Here is a 25,661-nt window from a genome sequence, read left to right on the forward strand (position 1 = left end):
AATGAACGTCGAGCCAGCACTCCGCCTTCAAATCACCCTAGCAGAGTAACCTTGCCCGGACCCACTGGCGACAGACGGCGAATTGCTGATACTCCAATGCGGGTTGGATAACTCTGGCTTGCCGTAGCGTCGGCGACTTGCTAAGGCTTCTTAACACGGTCGCCCTGAACGGCTAAAGCCAGGGGCTTATAAGCTGCCGGTTCGGGTCGAGAGTAGATCACCTTAATTGGCAGCTCAAGAGACACGTGAAACGGATGTAGAAGGGAAAAAACAGTCAATGGTCCGGATCATAACGCAACCTAACTAAATTTAATGTGGAACCGATCCGGGCCATGACAAAATCATAGATATACAGCACAGAAAGAAACCATACCAACAGAGATCCTTGCGGAAAACCATTAGTTTCTGGCAACCAATCAGAGGGAAAGAGAGACAGGAGAGGATGGAGAGTGAAAGAATGGGACAGAGAGGGAGATGGAGAGAGCAGGGAGAACATAAAAACGTAAGAAATAGGAGTAGGAGTAGGCTATCAGGCCCATCGAGCCTGCCCCGGCATTCTCTAAGGTCATGGCTGATCTGTCCGTAAACCTAGCTCCATCTCCTTGCCTTAGTTCCCTTACTATGTCAAAACCTCTCTGACTGCATCTTAAATAAATTTAGTGAGGAAGCGTCAACTACTTCCCTGGGCAGAGAATTCCACAGATGTGCCACTCTATGGGAAATATAAACAGTTTCTCTTCATCTCCTCTGAATCTTCTGAATCTTGAGGCAATGTCCCCTAGTTCTAGTCTCAACTTATAATGGTCCTACTTCTTGCTTATCCACCGGTGGGGGGGAGGGGGAGAGAGAGAGAGAGAGAGAGAGAGAGAGAGAGAGAGAGAGAGAGAGAGAGAGAGAGAGAGAGAGAGAGAGAGAGAGAGAGAGAGAGAGAGAGAGAGAGAGAGAGAGAGAGAGAGAGAGGGAGAATTACATTTGACACGGCATTGGGTTTCAGCTAACAGGCGTGTTAGAGGTGTGGAACAGCGGAACAGCAGCTAACCTTAAAATCATACACTGGTCATTGTCTATGACCTGCCTTCTACAGTGTTGAGATAAAACGATGAGTGGGAATTGTTTCAGGGTGCAAAGCGAGCTGAATGAACAAGAACGGTCGGTGCTGATCCCCATTCCGACCGCGATGGTGCCGGGTTCACTGATTTAACCATGATTGCCCAGTCCTTTGGACACTCAGCATTTGATAGGGCCGAGAGCAGATATAGAGAGGAGTAACAGATACAAAATACTGCAGAAAATCAGCAGTGCCATCGGCAGCCATGAAATAAAACACTTCCATCAGGACGAAGCAGTGCTCCAATTTATGGTGAGCCTCAGGAACAACATAGTATCCAGAGGCTGAGTTGCTTAATTAATGTATAAAATCTACAGGGTGATTCACTTCGATAACACACGACCGCAGATTTGAGGATGTTCATGTGATCACACCCAATTATTGACCAACAGGCAGTGGAATCGGACTGTGACAGACTCCAGAGGGAGACGTTAAACACACTACCAGTGGTTCACTCCGATCAATGACACAGAAACAGTGACATTCAGGCTTTCACCGCCGCACCGTCCCGGAGAGCTGACAATCTCTAGCAGTAGCACAAAGTACACTGCAGATGCTGTGGTCAAACAAGACGTACAAAAAAGCTGGATGAACTCAGCAGGCCGGGCAGCATCCATTGAAAGAAGCAGTCAACGTTTCGGGTTGAGACCCTTCGTCAGGACTAAAGAAAGGGGGGACAGGGGCTCTATGTTGGGGGGAGGGGACTAAAGAAAGGGGGGGCAGGGGCCCTATGAAGAAGGTGGGGGGAGGGGACTAAAGAAATGGGGGGACAGGGGCCCTATGAAGAAGGAGGGGGCGAGGGCGGAAAGCCAATCAGAGGAAAGATCAAGAGGTGGGGGAGGGGAACCAGGGAGGGGATAGGCAGAGAGGTGAAGAAGGAAACAGGAAAACACTATTGTTAGTAGAAGAAGGCAAAGTCATGAGAGGTGATAGGCAGCTAGAAGAGGAGAAAGAGTGAAGGTGGGATGAGGGAAGGCAGAGGGATGGAATTACCGGAAGTTAGAGAATTCAATGTTCATATCAAGAAGCTGGAGACTACCCTGACAGTATGTGACGTGTTGCTCCATACACATATGTCCATAAACATTCATACATACAATATCCATTCGGATATGTCCACACATGGCCTCCTCTACTGTCATGATGAGGCCAAACTTCGGATGGAGGAACAACATCTCATATACCGTCTGTATAGTCTCCACCCGCTAGGTATGAACATCGAATTCTCCAAATTCCGGTAATTCCCTGCTTTTCCCTTCCCCCTTTACTCTGCCTCCGCTTCCAGCTGCCTATCACTTCTTATGACTCTGCCTTCTTTTACTACACATAGTGCTTTCCCCTTAGATTCCTTCTTCACCTCTCCTGCCTATGCCCTGCTTGCTTCTCCTCCCCCACCCCTTGAACTTTGCTCTGATTGGTTTTCCGTCCTCCCTCCATCTTTTTCATAGGGCCCCTGCCACCCCCTTCTTTAGTCCTGACGAATGGTCTCGACCCAAAACGTTGACTGCTTCTTTCAACGGATGCTGCCCAACCTGCTGAGTTCATCCAGCTTTTTTTGTACGCCCAGCACTAAAAGATCTGTACAATGTCTCAATAAAAGCCACCAAGTCACACCGTCCTGGAAAGCTGACTGTCTCCAGCACTGGGACCTATATTGTCAAGGTGTTATTAAAACCCTCCCAGTCCTACGTTCCCAGAGAACTGCCAGGCCGCAGCACTGGTAACACTATGGACGAGGTGACATTCAAGGGAAGAACAATGTTCGGTCGATTCCCTGGGTTAAAGCAGAGACAGAAGTAGAAGTTTAGTATATCATTAAATCTGAAAATTCAGGGTTAGGAATTGACAGGATCGATATCATTGATAAGATAATCGTATGCAGGTTCACAACAGTTAACACACAGAAATACCAAACATGAATTGTTCTGCTCACTCAACAGGAAGTCCAATAACGGCAATGAACACGTACAATATTTCCTCTGCACTCTTGTGGCAACATGGCATGCATTTGTCCCCCTGTGCTACAGGTGATGTTCGTTAATGAAACATTGAGGCAGCACATGCTTGGGAGTGTTAATACCATTTAGCGACGCCATAGGGACAGATTTCAACAGATTTAAAAACTAAAACATTTAAAAAATATATTTAGAAACCAATTACGTCAAACAAGTTCAGACTCCGCGGAGGCAGATTGTGATGGATATAGTGAATTAATTTTAGATAATTTTCTCAGTTTGTTTGCTCATACATGTGACGGAACCTTCCGAAGAGTCTTATCTATAAAATGTGCACACACGCTTCCACACGGTAGGCTTATTCAGAAAGTCAGAAGGCACGAGATTCAGGGAAGTTTGGCCAGGTGGAGTCAGAATTGGCTTGCCTGCAGAAGGCAAAGAGTCCTGGTGGAGGGAGTACATTCATACTGGAGGGTTGTGACAAGTGATGCCCCACAAGGATCTGTTCTGGGACCTCTACCTTTCATGATTTTTATTAACGACCTGGATGTGGTGGTAAAAGGCACGTAAAAGGTGGGTTGGCAAGTTTGCAGACGGCACAAAGGTTGGTGGTGTTGTAGATAGAGTAGATGAGTCGAAAATTACAGAGAGACATTGATAGGATGCAGAAGTGGGCTGAGAAGTGGCAGATGGAATTCAACCCGGACGTGCGAGGTGGCACACTTTGGAAGGACAAACTCCAAGGCAGAGTACAAAGAAAATGGCAGGATACTTGGTAGTATGGAGGAGCAGAGTGATCGGGGGGCACATGTCCACAGATCCCTGAAAGTTGTCTCACAGGTAGAAAGGGTAGTTCAAAATGTTTATGGGGTGTTAGCTTTCATAAATCGAGGGATAGAGTTTAAGAGTCGCGATGTAATGATGGAGCTGTATAAAAGTCTGGTTAGGCCACACTTGGAGTACTGTGTCCTTTTCTGGTCGACTCACTATAGGAAGGATGCGGAAGCATTGGAAAGGTTACAGAGGAGATTTACCAGGATGCTGACTGGTTAAGAGAGTATGGATTACGATCAGAGATTAAGGGAACTAGGTCTTTACTCTTTGAAGAGAAGGAGGACGAGAGGAGACATGATAGAGGTTTACAAGATAGAAAGATAGTGTGTATAGCCAGCGCCTCTTCCCCAGGGCACCACTGCTCAATACAAGAGGACATGCTTCAAGGTAATGAGAGGGAAGCTCAAGGGGGATATTAGAGGAAGGAATTTTACTTAGAGAGTGGTTGGAATGCACTGCGTGAGTCAATGGTGGAGTTTGTACACTAGTGAATTTTAAGAGACTACCGGACAGGTATATGGAGGAATTTATGTTGGGGTAATATGGGAGGCAGGGTTTGAGGTTCGGAACAATATTGTGGGCCGAAAGGCCTGTAATATGCTGTACTATTCTATGTTCTATGTTCAATGACCACCCCCATCCATAATGGATGGCCATCAAACTCAGCAGGCCAGAGAGGGTTACACATCATTCCGTACATGTCAAAGAATATGGAGGACAGCTGGAGAGGCGGAGAGGAATGTGTAGTTGTCTGTGTTTTTGTGAAGTTCTCTGTGTGTGTGTGTGTCTGTGTCCCCATGCTTATGTCTGTCTATGGGTTGGTTTTGCATGTGTCTTTGTCGATTTAATTTCATCCATGTTTGTGCAGTTGCGTGTCAGTGTGTCTGTATCTATATGCTGCTGTGAGAGTGTTTGTGTGATTTTGCTTCTGCGTGAGTGTATGTGTATGTGCGTATTTGTCTGTGTGTGTGTGTGGATCAGATTATGCTGTTTGTGTGTGCGTGTGTCTCTCTATAGTTACGTACGTGTGCGTCTGTATGCATATGTCTGCGTCTTTCTGTCTCTGAGCGTGTCCGTGTCTTAATGTAGGTTTTAGCGCGTTTGTGTTTTTGTATGTCCCTGTGAGCCCCCGTATATCTGGAGCTGAATGTGCTTTTCTGTCTGTGACTTTCAGTCTGTATCTATCTGCCTTTGTGTCTGTCTATGTGTGTTTCTGTCCCTTTGTCTTTGCCTGCTCCTGTGCATAGATCTCAAATTCATTTTATCCACCTGGTTTAGCCCCCCACCTCCATTTCTTGCCCTGATCTCCATATGTCAACCATGTAAGTCCTGTCCCTAGACAGTCCCTACACTTGTAAACCTTATCAAGAAGGGCTTAAAGCACTTTCTTTCCATCTCGACAACGGACCCAAACAGTGCGCCTTCACCTACCCTTTATTATTTTAGTCAGAGAGCACTACAACAAAGAAATAGACTCATTTGCCCATTTCGTTCGTACCGAATTGTTAATCTGCAAGGTTGCACAATTTTAATTGGCCAGTCGCACTCAATACCCTCCCATCCATGTACTTACCTAATCTTCTATTCAATTGAACCACTTCACATTCTCCATTTCCACTGACAGCTCTTCCCACACCCACACCACAATCTGCAAGGCGCAATTCCCACTTCTGATCCTTTCAAACATTTCACCCTTCAGATTTAAATTGCAAAATCCAGTTCAGGTCTTCCCCAACGTTTTATCCACGTCCAACGCAACATCTCATCTCCTGTACTCTATATTTTGATTTATGAAGGCCAATGTGACAAACGGTGTCTATATTTTGAAGCCCCCTTAAAGTCGATTTGAATCTGTTTCCGCCGATTCCTCTGCTCTGTCGCTCGCCTCGATGTCCTACACCTCACTGTGTAAGTCCTATCCTAGTTGTTCACCCATAGAGTAACACCTTGACGTTCTCGTCATTAAATTCCAACTATCATATTTCTGCCCATTCTACAAGCTTTCCAGACCACAGTGTAAACTTTGATCGCCTTCCTTGCTGTCTACTGCACCGTCAATTTTGGTACCATCCATAAATTCTCTCTTTCAGTTTATTACATTGTCATTCATATCATTGATAACAAACAACAGAGGACCTCACGCCGATCACTGCAGCAGTTCAGGAGTTATAAGCGTCTAGTCAAAGACGACTACCACTCTCTGATTTTTTCCAATTTACCACCCCATTCTGAATGCCAATCGACTGAAACTCTTTAAACAACATTCAATTCGGGTCCCTGTCAAGAGCCTTGTTACCTTACCTGCAGAATACATGCACTATATTTCCTTCATGGCATTTCTCGGTAATTTTTCCGAAATTGTCATAAAATTGATTAGACACGACATATAATGCGCGAAGTGATGTTCACTATCCTTAATCAGTCCCTGGGTATCTACATACTCATATATCTAATCCCTTAGAATACCTTCCAATGACTTTCCACATGAATATTGATTGAGCGTTTCGCTCAGGGCTAACAACGCTGACTATACAACCGGAACTGTCAGCAATGAATAACACTGTGCGCCGGTATTCCTGGTTCTTATTTCGGGACTTGCATGACTGACCAGTGAAAAAAGAGAGGAAGCTACTGACACAATGCAGGAGGCTGTGAACACGTCTGCAGCTAGACTAAAATTGGTTTCGGCCAAGGACGGACAAAAATGGAGTATCTTCATTACTGCACTATTCTCTATCTTCTGACGCCCCGAATCCGCCGATATCCACATATGGATGCACATCCTCAGATCTGCTGACATCACCAAATCCATGTGCACACCCAAATCCGCCGGACTCTCATATACGATGACACCCCCAAATCCATTACAAATCAGCTTATAAAGTTTAGAAAATGGAGGACTGCAAGGAGAATCTCCCATTATGGCCCCACTGGGGAATATCAAATTTTAGAGTTCAAAATTCATTTGTTATCAAAGTATGTATAAATTGTGCAATCTTTAGAATCATCGCACACCCAAATAGAATCTTAATCCCATGTCCACATGCGCTCCATCTCTGCGCGCAGGTCACATCGGCGAGTATCCCCAGATTCGCTCACACGTTCATATTCGCTGACAGTTGGGAAGTACCCACAATTCCGCGCCTGACTGACCGGGTCAAGAAATTGCAACTGGAGTTTGATGTACTCAGAATCTTTGGATAGGTGAAGATATTATCGATGGGACTTTTGAAGAGGAGGACACAATCAGAGTACAAACTTCGGACAGTTGATGGGTGACCACCAGGGGATTAAGAAGTCCAAGCAGTATTTGTAGGCGACTCGATTGTTATGGGGCAGAAAGGGATGCTACAGACGCAAAAAAGGCACCAGGCTGCTGTGTTGCCACCCTGGTACTAGGGTCCATAACGTATCGTAGCGGTTGCAGGATATTATCAACGAAGAAAGGGAATAACCAGAGGTCGTGGAACATATTGGCACTCATGACATGGTTGTAAAAAGGGGAGGAGGTCTTACGTAGTTAGCAAAAGGAGTTTGGAAATAGGCTGAAGAGAAGGGCCTCCAATGGAGTAATTTCCGAATTTCCCCGAGGTCCAGGGACCAATGCATGTAGGGAAGGGGTGATAGCGCAGATGAATGTGCAGCTGACATTATGCGAAAAAGATGTTTTCACGTTCTTAGATCATAGGAACATTTTCTGAGGAAGGGGTGATCAGTACGAAGGGGATGGGTTGCACCTGAACAGGAGGGAGGTAATATCCTGGCGGGAAGTTTGTCGATGCGAATCGGTAGAGATTACACTAGTTTTGCAGGGGTCTGGAGAATGGAGTCCAGGTCAGTAATGGAAGGATAGGGACAGCAGGTAGATGTGAGGGAAAATATTGAAATACAATATCGAATTAGTAATGTTGATGGGTGGGAGAGCTTGAAGCGAGGATATTGTAGTGCTAGCAGTACTAAGGTAACGGTGATGAACTTAGACATATATCTCTACATAGAAATACAACATAGAATGTAGAATATAGAACAGTACAGCACATTACAGGCCCTTCTGCCCACAATGTTGTGCCGACCCTCAAACCCTGCCTCCCATATAACTACCCACCTTAAATTCCTCCATATACTTGTCTAGTGGTCTCTTAAATTTCACTAGTGTATCTGCCTCCACGACTTACTCAGGCAGTGCATTCCACGCACCAACCACTCTCTGAGTGAAAAACGTTCCTTTAATATCCCCCTTGAACTTCCCTCCCCTTACCTTAAAGCCATGTCCTCTTGTACTGAGCAGTGGTGCCCTGGGCAAGAGACGCTGCCTGTCCACTCTGTCTATTCCTCTGAATATCTTGTACAACGTTGTACTCTTTTCTGAAACTCGGTTGAGAGAGGGGCTCGAATGAGTGATTAATGAGCCCATTTTTTTAAAGTTTTGAAAAAGATCGAGGAGGAGGTAAAAGAGGGGATGTGGTTGCACTACAAATCAGGGACAAAATTATATCTGCAATCAGGCGAGGCATAATAGAGAATTTATACACTGAATACATTTGGCTGGAACCCAGAAATAAGAAGTGTGCAAACATGTTGATGGGATTGCACTACAGACCCCCAGTAGCAATCGGGACATTGTGGAACAGGTATGTAATCAGATTAATGAAATGTTCACAATAATAGGGTTATTTTCATGGGAGATTTCAAGTTCACTTGTATAAACTGGGATCTTAGTGTAAAGGGTTTATACGGGGCTGAATTTGTAAAGTGTATGCAGGAAGGTTTCTTAAATCAGCATGTGGCCGGTACAACATTTGGAGGTCGTACTGGACCTGGAGTTGGGTAATGAACTTGGCCAAGTGACTGACCTATCAGTGGGTGAGCAATTAGGGAACAGTGACCAAAATTCCTTAACTTTCAGGACAGATACAGATAAGGAAAATATTGCCCGGTCCTTGTGCGAGAGTTTTAAAGTGAAGTAGGGCAAATTAGGAGGGCATTACGTAAGAACGTAGAAGCGTTAATTAAGAACACCTTTTGTCTGAAAAGTTCACTTCAGACTTATGGAGGGTTTGTAAAGATAAACGGCATAGAGCACAGGAAAGCTATGTTCCTGTGAGAAGGAAGGAAAGTGACGGACAAATAAAGAGAAGCTTTAATATCCAGACGAATTTCGTCAAGAAGTACAATGAAAAGTGCGTAAATAGTCGGAAGATGGGATTAAATGAAGCACGTGAAGATTATAAAGAAGCCGGGAAAGAACAAAAGAAGTGAATTAGGAAAGCCAGGAGTGGCCATCAAAAGTTTTATATACTTTATAGCAGCAGAGGTCCCAACACAGAGCGCTGAATAACTCCATTAATTGCAAACCTCCTGACCTCAAATAAGCCCCTTAGAACGACTTCTGCAACTGGTCTTTGGGAAGTTTTCAGATCACCTTGGTCTGAAGTTTTCAACTCAACCTTCCTGACATGTCCATCCCTAACAGGGAATCTGGCAGTGATTCTGCCCATTGGCCAGCAGTTGCGGGCGATCTGCTTATCCCTGAGCAGGACTAAATCTACAACTTGAAGGTTCTTGCGACGTTCTGTCCAGTTTTGTCTGTATTGCAACAATTCAAATATTCATCTCTCCAACGAGACCAGAACTAATTTGCGAGAGCCTGAATCTGTCTCCATTGCTTTGTGTACAAATCCTTATCTGAGAAGTCCCCAGGTGGAGGGGGATCTCCTGCCTTCTGCGTAAGGAGCATTGATGGCGAGAGTATGAAGGGTTTTTCCGGGTCAGAAGACACAGGTGTGTGTGGTTGCGCATTTATAATAGTTGTGACCTCTGCCATTAGTGTGCACAGTACTTCGTTGGTCAGTCGGGTGCGTTGCTGCAGAAACATTGAATCAAGACTTCTTCTGGCGAAACCAATCATCCTTTCCTATGAGCCTCCCGTGTGAGAGGCGTGTGGTGTGTTGAATTCCCAGTTGCATCCCTGCACACTGAGGTACCTTTGCTCCTTGGACGCTTCAGCAAAGTTCCTGCTGCAATCAGATCGTAACTGTTTTGCAGGACCTCTTAGTGCAAAGAAGCACCTGAGAGCATTAATGTAGCTGGATGTATCCAATGATTCGATGACCTCAATGTGTACCGCTCTTGAACTCATAATGGCCCACCATTTGCTATCTGCTTGTCCTCCTCTGGTGCGTCTAGTAGTGATAGTCCAATGACCAAATACATCGAGCCCTATGTACGTAAAAGGAGGGCGGGAATTGAGGCGTTCTGGTGGGAGGTCCGCTACACGTTGAACTTCCAGCTTCCCTCGCAGTTTCCTGCAGGTTAGACATCTGTGGAGTACTGAATTAATCAGTGTTTTGCCTCCCAAGATCCACAGACCCGCTGCCCTGATTGCTCCCTCTGCCAGGTGACGGCCCTGCTGCCTTACCTGTTCATGGTAGTGGCGATTAAGCAGAAAGGACACATGGCTGTCTTTGGGCGAGATTACTGGGCTCTTTTCTGCAGCTGAAAGGTCAGAGTGTATTAACCGGCCTCCAATGCAAATGAGATCGTTCATCAGGATCGTGTTGTGATTCCTCAAAGGACTGTCCTTTGACATTGGTTTATTAGCTTGGAGGGCCGAAAACTCCCTTGCAAACTCTCTTTGAGTTGCTTTAAGGATGGCGTCCTTTGCCTGGGCCAATTCGTCCGCAGTGCGAGTTAAGTTACATTTGTGCCATCCCTTGCATTTCCTATTTCGGGATGCCTGTTTGTGGGATCTGGCCATGTGAATAAGGAACGCAACTCCTCTCACTAAGGAATTCAAAGTGGAGAACAGCTGAAAGCGTTCGGTCCTACGTATTAATTATTATAGGTAGATGACTGCTGTATGCATTTGCGGCCGATTTTCCGAGACTCTTTTGGGTTCGATCAGCTCAAATATCTCGGTCGTTGGAGATTTCTGCTGGTGGAGCAAGTTTATTATTAAGCTCAGTTTGAGCGAAGACTGACTGTCCCAGTGTATTCTCGGTTACTTTACTACGCTTGTTAGAGCCTAGTCGTGCTTCCTTGATACACATAAAACCTGTGCAGGGTTTAAAAATTGAATGGTGGTCACTCTACAGCACGTTGGTCTTGAGTGTGTTAACTGTCGGTTTGCCAAGGCCCTCCTCTCCTATCACCACCCAGCCCAGATCCAGGCGTTGTGCAAAAGTGGCGTCGTGTGGTCCATTGTCCTGCTGCCTGACCTTGTGCACCTGAAGAACGTCTCCTCCGAGTAGCAGGAGTATTTCTGCTTTTGGATCCAGTTCTGGGATGTGCTTGTCAATGTGGTGGAGATGCTGCTTGTGTAGCACTGAAAATGGCGTCGGGATCTCGGTGCGGTTATTCAAAATTTCGTTGCACTGCAAGAGCGGAGGGAGACAGATGACAACTTTACCATCCAGCAACTCGAACTGGAAGCCTTCTGCATTCCTGCCATGTGTTTCTATGTTGTCTGAGCAAGTTCTAAGGTAGCATGGAAACTGATTACTCTCTACGTTGAACAAATCGAAGAACTCTGGCCTGACTGGTGAGCGATTGCTCTGATTGGCCAGAATTACATAGGCTTTGATGGCCTTGTCTTTGTCTCCCTTAGGGTACACCTTAGTGAGGCAGATCTTTGAGCAAGAATGGCTTGACTGACCTTGACCGCAAGCTTCTGTGCAGCTCGAGCTGACAACAGTTGTCTTGGAGTGAACCTCTCCCTCCCCGCCGTCCTCTTGTCAGGATGAAGGAGCTTTGTCAGTTTGCGGTAACAGGCCGGGATGCATGGCCCCATCGTGATTAGTGTTATTATGTTCCGAGCACCTCACGGGGATCGTTCACTCTCTGGCGAGGTGAGAAGTAGAGGAACAGCATTTAAATCGTATTATTTTCTTCTTGAGAAGGCCATTCTCTCGTCACAGGGTTTTTTTTTCTAAAAGTTCTGCAATTTTTAGGGAGTTTGTTGTGCAAAGGACAATTCTTGCGAAGGTCATTGTTAGTTGTGGAAACTTCAGTTTTACGCACGGAGACAGATTTATTGATGTTAAAATTATTCGAAGTGGATTTGACTGGCTTGGTTTGAATTGTACTGCTACCTTTACTCATGAAGCCAGGGTCGTTTGGCTTCTTCGCCTCCTTGCACACAAACCTAGTGAAATAGTTAAAGGGAGGAAATCGACCACCGTTCTCTTCCTTGTACTCTGAGCCACCAGACACCCAGGCTGGGGGATATGTCGGCGGGCATATGACTCAGGGTTTACGCTCGTGCTGGGATTTGCCTCTTCTTTCGCCAAATCTGGTACGTTTGGTGTCGAGAACTATATGTCGTCAGCCCTTTCATTCTTGAGTTCGTCGCAAAGTTGCAAGGGTAAATTGTCTTCCTCAGATGGATGCGATGCAACTGGGCTTCTCTTTGACTCCTCATGAAATGGGACGTTAACAAATAAGTATGGAGAGGAAGAACGAATCTTCGGGTCCATTTGAGATCGGACGTATTCGATAGTCAGCGCTTTCTAATATTTCTGCTTCCACCCTGGCAGCATCGTATTCTCAGTGCAGCGTCAGCACTTCTAACTCTGTTTCTATCCTTACCTTTGCCAACCTGTTTTCGGCTTCTCTGGCAGCCTCTTCCCTTTTCATTTTGCTTCCTGTTCGGCGTATGACACTCGCACCTTGGGGGTTTCTGCTTTAGCTCTTGCGTGGGCAGCCTTGTTTGCTGAAGCCCTACTGCTCCTGGCTTGACGCTGGATCGAGATACCATTTGTAGAAACACCTGGTAGTGCCGCCTTTTCACTGTAGTACTCTTGTACAGGTGTAGAAACTCTGAACTAGACACCAAGGAAAACGGTAGTCAATGAGGAGGATCGCAGTAAAATTAACCGTTTACTGTTCACTCTTCCACATTAACGTATGGTGAAAACTGTTGATATAACAATACAAAATATATACAGTATTTGTTTCCTTCTTGGCATCACATTTACATTATAAATACTTGTAAAAGCAAAACTACAACAAGCTATATTACATTAAAGTACAACATACAGTCAGAATCTACCTACGCCATCAACTGGCCTTAAATACACTTCAACACAAACTATCCAATAGCACTTCAATAGCACAAGAAAAGAAACTTTATCAACCGTCATTACTTTTAACAGAATCAGCTTTAACATTTTTACTTCAACATATCGATTATCTCATAAAATTACGGCGTTGCTTCTGTGATGTTTCTTAATGCGTACTAATGAAACTTTTTCTTGCGCTGATCCTTCACCCAGAAGCCTCCTCTTTCCCATTTCTCCAAACCGGTATTTTCCCACAAGACGCGGCGAAACCGGGTGGGACGTCATAGTATGCTGTGATGCAACACAGACAATGAATTTACTTTCAACAACATTAACTTAAGAAAATAATTACAAATGAATTACTAAAGCGAAAATGTAATAAAACGGAACAAACAGATGTACTTCATGGCTTTGTATGCTTGAAGCATGTTGTCAACCTACTGTAGATAGTTTGGTGCTCCATAGTTGCCAAGAAAAATGTCAACAGCTTCATCAATGCCTACCATGCTGTTTTCTCCAGTACAACTTGAGGTTCCCCTTCCCTGTCTCTGTGACCCCTCACGCTCCTACACTGCACCCCGCCTCCATCACCCCCTCCCTACTCTATGCACCTTTCAATAGCTACAGTTCAGTATTCTCCCATCTTTTGTCTTTTCCCAGCTTTTGTCTTTATAGTTGATACTAAAGTGCCGAGTCAGTCACAGACATGACAGCACGGAAACATTTCCTTCGTCCCATCGTCCGGCGGTTCCTATCCGGTTAGAGTTAGTCGCGGACACTACAGCACAGAAAGTCCCTTCAGCCCTTGACCCTGTCGTTTCACCCCCGCGAGAGACAGTCAAAGAAACCACAGCTCAGAAACAGACATTTTGCCCGTCAATCTATCGTTCCTGTCCCGTAACGGTGAGCCAAAGACACGACACAACAAAAGCAGCCCGTTCTGCCCATCACTGTTCCTGTGACTTTAGTCTGAGTCAACAAATGGACAGCTCTGGTAAAGTTCCTTCAGTTCACTCTCCTGCAATTACTTTCCCGATAGAGTCAATCATAGATACTAGAGCAGAGAAACAGATCCTTCGGCACAACATTCTGCTGTTCCTGTTTGTGAGTCAATTACAGACACAACACGACATAGACTGTTAGGCACAAGATTCTACTATTCCTGGCTCTGAGATTCAGTTACATACAGAACAACGCATAGACCGTTAGGCACATAATCCTGCTGTTCCTGTCTGTGAGAGTCAATTGCAGACACAACAAATAGACTGTTAGGCACATTATTGTGCTGTTCCTGTCACATTTGAGCCAGTCACAGACGCGACAGTGAAGGAAAAGGCCATTCGACCCATCATTCCTCTATTGCTGTCTCTTTTAATTAATTACATACACAAAACCACAGAAGCAGTGCCTTCGGCCCATCATCCTGCTGATCTTCTCCCGTTAGAGTCATTTACAGACACGACAGCAAAGAAAAAAGCCATCAGCTCAGCATGTTGTCATTTCTGTCTTACAACACTTAATTTCAGACAAGACACAACGGAAACAAACCCCACAACCAATCATCCAGCAGTGGCTGTCCTGTTACAGTCAATTACATACATAATACCACAGAGACAGACGGTTCGGCCCATCAGCCTGTTGTTCCATCCTTGTTACACTCAGTTACTGTAAAGGCACTGCTGAAGCAGTCCTTTCGGCCCATCATCCTGCTGTTACTTTCCCATTAAAGGCAGTCACTGATGCAACAGCACAGAAACAGAACCTACGGCCATTTATCGTTCCATTGCTCTCCAGTTAGAGTCAGTCACAGAGACTAAACCACAGAAACCGACATTTCGGCGCATCAAACTGCTGTTCCTGTCCCGTTATAGTGAGGGACGGAGTCGATAGCATTGAAATAGACCATTCGGTATATCTTCCTGACGTTTTGTCGCGTTAGTGTTACGGTCAGACACAATGCAGAGAAATTGAGTCTTTGGCCCTTCGTGCTACTGTTCTTGTCCGGTTCGTGTCATTCACAGTCACTATATACAGAAAAGTGTCGATTAGGCCTATCTTCTTGTTGCTGCTGTCAAACTAGAGTCAATCGGAGTCACTACAGCACAAAAATTAACACTTTTGCTCCTCAAAGTGCAGTCTTGTCCTGTAAGAGATAGTCATGGATACGACGGCAAAGACACAGACCCTTCGATCCCATCGGCGTACTATTCCATACAAGTTCGAGTACGTCACAGAAACAAACATCTAAGCCGATCATTCTTCCGTTCCAGTCCCGTTAAAGTCATTCATAGACACGGCAGCAAATCTAAAGTCCCTTCATTCCATCATATGGCATATCCTATCCCATTACAGTGAAGCACAGTCACGACATCTCAAAAGCAGACCTTTCGGCCTATCATCCATATAACCATATAACAATTACAGCACAGAAACAGGCCAGCTCAGCCCTTCTAGTCCGTGCCGAATGCTTACTTTCACCTCGTCCCACCGACCCGCACTCAGCCCATAACCCCCCATTCCTTTCCTGTCCATTTACCTATCTTATTTTACTTTAAATGACAATACCGAACCTGCCTCTACCACTTCTATTGGGATCTCGTTCCACACAGCTACTACTCTCTGAGTAAAGAAATTCCCCTTCGTGTTATCCTTAAAACTTTGCCCCCTAACTCTTAACTCATGTCCTCTTGTTTGAATCTTCCCTACTCTCAATGGAAAAAAAAAGCCTATCCACGTCAACATCCATCCTCCCATTCCTTTTCCATTAGAGTGAATGACAGCCACGTCAACACAGAAACGCTCCTTCAGCCCATTATCCTGCCCATTAGCTACAGACAGGGTCACACAGGGAAGGCCTTCCGACGCAGTCTCTTACTTATTCTATCCGATTGGAGTCAGTCACGGACTCTACAGCTGAGAAACAGTCTCTTCAGCCCATTTTCCTTTTGTTCCTTTCACAATGAGGTCAGTCACGGACGGTATAGCAAAGCAACAGACTGTGACTGAACAGGTTGGCGATACTATTTCTCCACGACCCTTGACCCTTTGCCATGTTCTTCACCCCTCCTCATTCTGTTCGTGCACTAGTTCCCCAGTGTTTCATGCTCCTTGCCCTTTCGTTCCGCAGCTCTTGGGAGTTCATCGTTTACACACCACAAACGTAAAACAATGTTTTGTCTGTTGGAGATAAGGCAACTGCCTGGAGAAATCAGGGTGGGGGACCCACTCCAAATATCACCCCATCACACTATCAAGTGACTGGAAAAACCAGAGGAAATGAAACGGTGTCCAGAACAGGGAGACTTGGAGGTGGAGTGTTTGAATGCTATAATTGTGATCAAGAGGGACATATCAAGAGAGAATGTCCAAACCTGAGTTGTGGGATAGTAGGGCAACGAGGTGTGACCCTGGAGGGGCCAGACAGAACAAGCACACAAAACAATATGCTGGAGTCATCGCCATCTGGGGGATTGTAGCCTGAGCTTCAATGACGGTGTCAGGTCTCGCCAACATGGGTGTGTGACACAAGGTGGGATGAAACTGGAAGACCTCTAGCAAGTGGTTGGGTCAGAGGCCACACTATTACCTTTTTATAGGACACTGGAGGATCCCGAACCACCGTCAACACCACTAACTTAACTAATATAAACTGGGAAATACAAGGTAAAATTATCTTAAGTGGATTTACAGGTCATTCACAAGTGGAACACGTGAGTGCACCCTTAGAAGTTAGAATATGAGACATAGCATTGGAACGTTCCACAGTGCTAGTTGAATTACCACGGGAGCAGGAACATATACTGGGGAGTGATTACATGGCCAAAGCGTGACTTTGTTTTCATCCAGTTAACTGTATGATTTGGCGAATGCCAACCAGTATGAATGATAAATGTCACAGACAAATTCCAGTAGGTGAATATCAAGATAGAATCTACACCATGGGGGAAATGTGGATAAAACCAGAGCAAAGATCACATGATACAGCAAATCATTACACAAAACTTAGGGGCATTTGCACGGTCCAAGCATGGCTGCGGAAAGATGGCTGTCAGTGTGTGCATACCCCAAACCACAGAAGGAAAATGGATTTCCAAAGAAAGCTGAGGAAGATGTGGGTAAGGTAATACAGAATTTGGTACAACAAGGGGTACTGAGGCACGTAGCCTCAACTAATAACTGACCCATATAACCAGTGAGGAAACCAGATGGTAGTTGGGGATTGACAATAGACTATCGAGAGCTGAATAAAGTAACCCCTTTAACAGCCCCAACTGTAGCAACTAACCCAGAAACAGTAGTCAAACAGAATGAAAAAGCGCAATGGTTTACAGTTTTAGACATAAAAAAATGTATTTTGGTCTATCCCATTCGAAAGAGAGTGTCAATACAAGTTTGCATTTACCTTTCAGGGACAGCAATATACATGGACTGCCCTACCACAGGGGTTCCATTATAACCATATAACAATCACAGCACGGAAACAGGCCATCTTGGCCCTCCTAGTCCGTGCCGAACCCTTAATCTCACCTAGTCCCACCTACCCGCACTCAGCCCATAACCCTCCACTCCTTTCCTGTCCATATCTTTCACCAGCGTTTAAAGGAAGACTTAACGAAGTCCGCAAAGCCTGGATGCTTCGTCCAATATATAGGTAATTTACTCCTGCAGACGGAAACTAAGCAGGAATATTATCAGCTATTGACAGAACTGTTGCAATTATTGAATGCATTGGGACTAAACGTAAATCCTACAAAAGCACTGGTGATTAACAAGAAGTTCGTTATTTGGGAATGACCTTGACACGGGGAAAAAGAGAAATTGATAAAAGAAGAGTAAAGTCGGTTACGAAACTGCCTATTCCACAAGCTGTGAAAGGACTCAGGTCATTTCTGGGGCTAATGGGCTACTGTAGGAATCACATCGATGGATTTTCCACTAAGCCAGCTCCTCTAATGGAATTAATGAAAAAGAATGTGGCATGGGAATGGAAATCAGAACACACCCAGACTATCACAGTTCTGAAGCAAGCACTAGCCATGACACCTGCTTTGAAAACCCCAAATCCGAATGAACCATTCTCATTGGAGGTGTCTACAACTGATACCACCCTATCAGCAGTCCTATTACAGCAGACACATGGGAAGTTAAGACCAGTAGCGTATGCATAACGCATGCTGTCACCAGTAGAACAGGGGTATACCGTACGTGAGAAACACTTTTCAGCGGTTTTCTGGGCAGTACAACATTTAAACTACATAGTGGAACTTAATCCATTTACGATATTGATAGAACATACCCCCATCCAATTACTGTTAGACGGAAGGATTAAAGATGGCTCGGTAAGCCAAAACAGACTTGCCAGGTGTACATTGGTGTTGCAAGGGAGAAATATAACTGTAAAACGAGTAGGTGCAACCACTATATTAGCTGACAACCTGGTGCACCAAGGTGGTGAACATGAGTGTCAGGTTCTGATAGCATATGATCCCAAGGGACCACTTGTATCAAAACAAACAGGAGGGGGTAGTGGCAAATCAGACAAAATAATGCTTGAGACCAAAGACACAAAGGAAAAGGGAAAACCGTATTTTAAAATTTTTGTGGACGGCTCCTCATCAGTACAGGATGATGAGAGGAGTACTGGGTGTGGCATTTACATAGAGGATGAACAGGGACGGGAAAGGTATAGTATGGTTGTAAAGCTAACCAAAGCCATGAGCACACAAGCAGCAGAATTGGCAGCTGCTGCATACGTGGTTAGCCACCCAGAATATTTACCACCTGCATCAGTCATACACACTGATAGTATGTATGTTTGTAACAGCCTTACAGAACATTTTCCTCTGTGTGAAGCAAGAGGGTTTGTTTCAGTTGACGGAAAGCCCGTTCCATCTGCTGCTCTGTTGCAGTATATATTTGAAGAAGCAAAGGGGAAAGAATACGGAGTTGTAGAGGTGAAAGCTCACTCTAAATTGTGGGGAATAAGAAGTTTGATGAGTTAGCGAAGCAAGGTGCTTTAAATGGGCAGGAATGGCACCCACAGATTGATGAGGTGGGAAGGCAGAAGGCACAACTGATTAAGGTTATGGATTTATCCCAGGATCAGAAGAAGGATAAAGAATTTAAAATAATTGTAGAAGGAGTAAGGTCAGAAATGTATGAAGAATGCAAAGGTGTACATGTAGTGTACATGTAGATGGAGTAGTCCTATATGAAGGAAAGTTTGTGTTTCCAGAGTTAGGAAGAAATCAGATGATCCACTGGTACCATGATTTATGGGGACACCTGGAAAAAATCAAGGAGATGTGCTGGTGGTCTAGGATGAAGGCGGATGTGGAACACTATGTCAAGAATTGTTTAATTTGTGCAGAATATAATCCTGATGGAAATGTAAAGAAAGGAGCCCTCCGGCCTACCAGACCTGTGGAAGGACGTTGGACTAATTTGCAGATAGATTATGTTGGACCCTTGTCACCAACCACAGGAGGGTACAAATATATGCTTGTAGTAGTAAACACTCCCACCAAGTGTGTGGAAGATTTCCCAACTAAGACTAACACAGCCACAGCTACTGTAAAAATCTTATTGGAAAGTGTTTTTGCTCGTTAAGGTTTACCTCAGAGCATGGAGTCGGATAGAGGCACACAATTTATAGCCCAGATAATGCAAGATTCCATGGTACTTTTAGAAATTGAGCAGAGATTTCATATAAGCTGTAGACCACAGTCCAGTGGAATTGTGGTAAGAATGAACCGAACTTTAAAAAACATGACGGCCGAAACGGTACAACAACATCGAACAACATGGCAAGATGTTCTGCCTTATGTGTTGATGATAATAAGGTATACAGTGGCATCTTCAACAGGTTACACCCCTTATAAACTCATGACTGGAAGAAACATGAGAGGGTTAGAGGAGTTATTAGGGTTAGCTTTGTCAGAATCTGAAATAGAAGGGATTGTGTCAGAAAAGTGGGTACAACAGTTCGTACAGACAGTGAAAGAGGCCAATTATGTGGCAGCTCATCAAATAGGAAAGAAGAAGCAGCAGAGTAAAGCTTACTTTGACTCAAAGTCAGTCCGATAGAAATAAGCACAGGACAAAAAGTGACTATTAGAATACACCAACTCACTTCAATTTTAAATCCGAGGTTTACAGGGCCCTATGAAATCATAGACAAAGCAATTCCATCAGTATACAGGGTGCTAACTTAACCAAATAAAAGTGGATGACACCACATCAACCAGTTGAAATTGGTGGGGGAGAAACAGGAAAATTATCATCACCGACATGTAACAATTCATGTACATGATAGTCCCAATTTTGGAGACTTGACAATTGATGTACACAATAGTTCTGATTTGGAAATCTGAAATTGGAACAGTTATTCCAAGAAGATGGCAACAGATCTGACCAAGGAGGAGTTTGTTTCCATTTCCTCAGTATGAAAAACAAAGGAGATGTGTAAATAAAATAAGGAGGAGAAATACATTTATTGCTGCCTCCCCTGTCTTGAAACGAAATTGGGTGAGAAAAGATGGATGACTTGAGTCCAAAGATGATTGGGAGACTAGATTGCATGGGTCGGAAAATCAGATAGAAAAAAATGGATTTAAAGTAATTGAAGATTGAAACTGGAAATAAGAGCAGATATTACCCTTTGTGAATTTACAGATTTAATTCAATATGAAGAGAATAATGCATTTTATGGTGATGGAATTGACCATGACTGGGGTCATGATTGGTTGTGCTTCCGAAACATTACTGCCGAAGAACTTATCAACAACAACGTCGTCATATGAACACTATTCGGTGTTCAAAATAAATATTTCTCAACAGATACGGGTAATACAGGCGCATGTGGAATAAACGGAAGACTCGAATTTGTATTATGCTGGCGTAGATAATTTGATGTGTGTGGATAAAAGATTAAATATTCCATAGGGTACTGGGTACTTGTGATGATGATAAAGGGAGGTTTTATGTGGGTGCAGTATTCCACGTTCCCCATCATGGAAATAATTTAACTTTCTCCTTGAGAAGGGTTCAGAATGTAGGTAAATATCATGAGAATACTTGGATATCCTTAAGCAACCCACCAAAACATGCTATTGTAATGAATGGTATCAGAAAAGGAATAGATTTATTGAAATGCAATCGAGGGGGAAATCACTGGGCTTGTCCAGAAGACAAAAACTTGTGGATTGTGGATTTAATACTTATGAAAATTGCTCATTGTCTATTTTGCCTGTGAGTAATGATTCTTTTCTGCAGTATGCACTGGTGGGACAAATATATTATATAGCGACATCAGCTATGAGTTATAATAAAGGATGGAAAGAATGTCCTTTGGAAAAGCACAATGTTGCAATTGAGGATGTGACTTTAAATTTGACTATTGGAGGACAAACGTTGCCTAAACCAGCAGTGGAGAAGGTAGTGGAGGAAAGTCTTTCAAAGAACTGATACAGATCGATATTTGTGGGATTATGTTGTAACTGAGTTGCCACCGATTCCTCATTTGACTGCAGACTGGACACAAGTGGTGGAGGAGGCAAAGGAAATAATTCATCAGTGGACTGAACATTCAAAAGCTATTAAGACACATACTGAGAAGGCAAATGAAATGTTGAATGACTTAGACTTTTGGGTTAAATTTTGGGATTGGGGATCAAATGTTCAAATACATCCATAGGTGAGGATAATCTCACATGCTGAAGTAATATTAATTTTTTTGTACACTGATGATTGTATTATTTAATGTGTATCAACTCAGAAGATGGAAGGCTGAAATTATGCAAAAGGTAGAGGGGAATGATTTTTCACTACTGAAAAAACAGATAGCCAGTATAAAAATTGTATGCATTTAGTAAATAAAAGTTATAATGTAAGTGCTGCACACTTGCTGGTGATCCATGGCAATCCGATGGATGGCCAATAGAATAGAGGAGGATACTGATTCTATGATAAAACTTTCGATCACGAGGAGGGATATGTCGGCCAGAAAGAATGACAATCTTCAAATCAATGAATTGAAATCAATCAAGGACAGTGGAAGCGGTCTTTGTTCTTGCAGTGTGCTCGGGGGATGGAGGCTGCAATTTTGTGAAGACACTCGATTCTCCATTTTGTGAGCTTGACATGGTGGACTTGATTAGTGTGTTACAGAAAGCACAAAGACTCTTCGGGTAATCTGATGGACTGCAGATCATTTCCAAATAAGGAGTTATTTGTGGAGTGTTCTTTGATTGGCTGTACCATGCAGGATTGTGAATGCCTGAGCGATTCAAGCTCATTGCTGACTAAGAACAAAGAGCCATGAATCAGCAACAGTCCCTTGATGGGAAGAGGACAATAGTTGGATGCTGGCTTGGACCAGAGCCAATGACCAGGTGTTAAAGGCCAGACACATGACCTGCGTCCATCCAATGACACGGGAATGCGACATTTGAATTGATAAGCAATGGATATAGAAGTGAATGCTTTGTGTGTGCCGGTGGCGGTAACTTCGAAGAATAACCATTGCAGATACAAGCGAGAAGAGCATGCGTGAAGCACTTGGAGAGTGAATATGGACCACGAGGAACAAGGAACGCCTGGCCAGCGTAAATTCCTCCGCCCGGGTTATGGCTTGGCTATTCTTTGAATATCCAGGAGAGTCAGGGATACTTAGCAGGTGTGCACACAAGGTATTTAGTGTGTGAATTCAGGTACTTGTTAGTTTGAACAATAAAGTTGATTGTCAGTAAATACAGATCTCTCTGTGCCTCACTCAGAATCGTTGGAAGAGGTAGAAGCGATAATTATCTCTCTCTTTTCTGTTTTTCCAACACTATATTTGTTAGTAAAGTATCTATGAATGAAAGAGCACTGAGATTCATCACACGTCAAATCGATCTACACCCCCTGATCCCCCATATTCGCTGACCTGCCCCTAAATCTATGTTCATCCCCAAATTCCAAAACTCCTAAACGCACTGACACCCCGCATACATATTAGATTATCCCAAGCAAGAAACATTACAAACTGTTTAGTAAGTAGCTGCCTTCAACTTAAACTAATATCAAGAACAACGTTCAAAGTGAATATATTTTGAAGTATCAAAACTGAAAAACCGTCCGTTTCATCACAACACCAAATCTGTGGGCATCGCCAAATCCGTGTGCTCCCACTTAACTATGTACATCCTCAGATCTATATCTCCTATCAAACCCATGCTCATCCCAATTCCACTAAAACTCTCCACATAGACATTAGATTATCCCTGAGCAAGAATCGTTTCAAAGAGTTCCCAAATAGCTGCCCCACCTGAAAAATTATATTGAACAAAGTTCAAACTACAAAGTGTATTTATTATTAAAGTATCTTTATCTACATTAAAGTAACAACATTGACATTCGTCACCACTCCAAATCCAATGACCCTCCCGAATATGCATTATGTGAGAAGCCAGAGTGTGGCAGGAGATAGTTGTTTCTCTGATTGAAGGCTTGTGACCAATGGCGTGCGGTTCTGATCGATGGCGGGTCCTCTGTTCACTGTCATCTGTATCAACGATCTGGATGATAATGTGATAAACTGGTTCAACAAATTTGCGAATGCCAGCAAGATTGAGGATATAGTGGACAGTGAAGAAGGATATAATGGTTTTGAGCAGGATCTGAAACAAATGGAAACTTGGGTTGATGAATAGCCGATGGAATTTAATGCAGACAAGAAAGAGATGTTGCACTTCGACAGAACCAAGCAGGGTAGGTCTTACAAAGTGAACAGGAGGGCACTGAGGAGTGTAGAAGATCAAACGGATCTGGGGATGCAGCTTTATAATACATTGCAAGTGGAGTCCCGTTTATACAGGGTTGTATAGAGAGCTTTCGGCACATTGGTCTTCATAAATCCAATTATCGTGTCCAAGATATGGGACGTAATATGTAAGATCATATATGTTGAGACATCGTTTGGGTTATCGAATGCAGTTTTGGTCACCCGCCTAGGGGAAAAATATAAATAAGATTGAAATGGCACAGGGAAAATTTACAAAGATGTTGTCTGGTCTGGATTACCTGAGTAATAAGCAAAGACTGAATAGCTCAGGACATTCATCCTCGCAAACTCGAAGATTGAGAGTAAGTTTGATAGAGGTGTACATAATTATGGTGGTGTATAGATAGGGGGATGTAAGCAAGATTTTTTCCTGAGGTTGAATGGGAGTAAAACCAGAAGCCATGGATTAATGGTGAACCGTGAAAAGCTTAATGGGAACAGAAGAGGAAATATCTTCACTCAGCCAGTCGCGATAGCAGAATGAGCTGCCAGCACAATTGGTGAATGTGAATTTGACTTCAACTTTTAAGCGAAAAATGGAAGGGGTATGGATGGTTACGGTAGGTGGAGGTTGCTGGTAATAGTTCAGCGTGGCCAACATGGCCTGAAAACCAGTGTCTTTGATGGATTTCTATGATTCAATAATTGTATTTTTCCCTCATTAGAGCATAATTTTTCGAATAGTTATAAATCCTTTCAGCAGTACTGATCGGGGGATCTCTGGTTAGGGATGAATAGACTGAGTTTTTCTGTGGACGAAAATAAGACTCCTGAAAAATATGTTGAATGTCACCTACCAGGTCCAGAGACATCTCAGATCAAGCAAGTAGTACTCTTCAAGAGTCAAAGAGAAATTAGCATTAGTAGTTTACCGCTGACGTTTGTGTGTCCAGGGAAATCTTTGTATTTAGTAATAATAATTCTAGTAGTTTCAATATAATTGTGAAGATTGATATAACTGTTCTTGAGATTGTGATTCTCGGTTGGAAAAAAAAGACCAATTTGATGACATCAACAGATTTCAGGCCAGTGTAGATTAGGTTAGGATGCTTCCTGAAATATTGAGAGTACAAAGTTTATATGTTCCTTTTAAAATTAAAGGCAAAGACTTTAGAAATCTTGATTTGAAGGATATTGAGGGTCTAGTTAAGAAGAAGGAGAAAGAAGCATAAACAGCTAGGATCAAATGACTGACTTGAAAAGTATAAGAAATACATGAAATATTTCAGAGAGAATTCAGTAGGAATCAAAGAAGGCATACATTTTCTCGAGCAGACAAGGTGAAGGAGAATTTCAAAGGTCTTGGGAGATATATGAAGAGTAACTGGATTCCAAGGTACAAAGATCGTGCGATTGGCGATCAGAATAATCACCTAAGAACGATGGGGAAGATCTTTAAAATATTTTGCATCTGTATTTGCATCACAGACAGATACAAGGACAAAGGAAATTGACCAAAACAGCATTGAGGTCATGGACCATGAACAGATTTTGAGGGAAGAGGTGTTTGCCAACCGACTTGATAAAAATTAGGGTAGATGATTGCCCAGGTCCAGGCAATGTGCCCCCTTTGGTTCTTTTGGGTAGCTAGAGCAGGAATTTCAGAGGCCTTGAAAAAGGGATTTAAAATGACATTAGCCACGGGTGAGGTGCTGAAGAGTAGCTGCCATTGATCGAGGGCTTTAGGAAATATCCTGGAACTTAGAGGCGGGCGAGTCTGAAATCAGTCGGGGGTTACTTATTGGAAGACATTTTAAGCGACAGCATAGAGAAGTATTTGGATTTCAATAGTAATATGGTGAACTGGTTTTGCACATGACATCTGAATTTAGGGAGTGAGTGGGCATCGAAGAAGATGATCAAAACTAAATGGCTAAAAA

Source organism: Hypanus sabinus, chromosome 6, assembly GCF_030144855.1.
Source record: "Hypanus sabinus isolate sHypSab1 chromosome 6, sHypSab1.hap1, whole genome shotgun sequence".
Taxonomy (NCBI): Eukaryota; Metazoa; Chordata; class Chondrichthyes; order Myliobatiformes; family Dasyatidae; genus Hypanus; species Hypanus sabinus.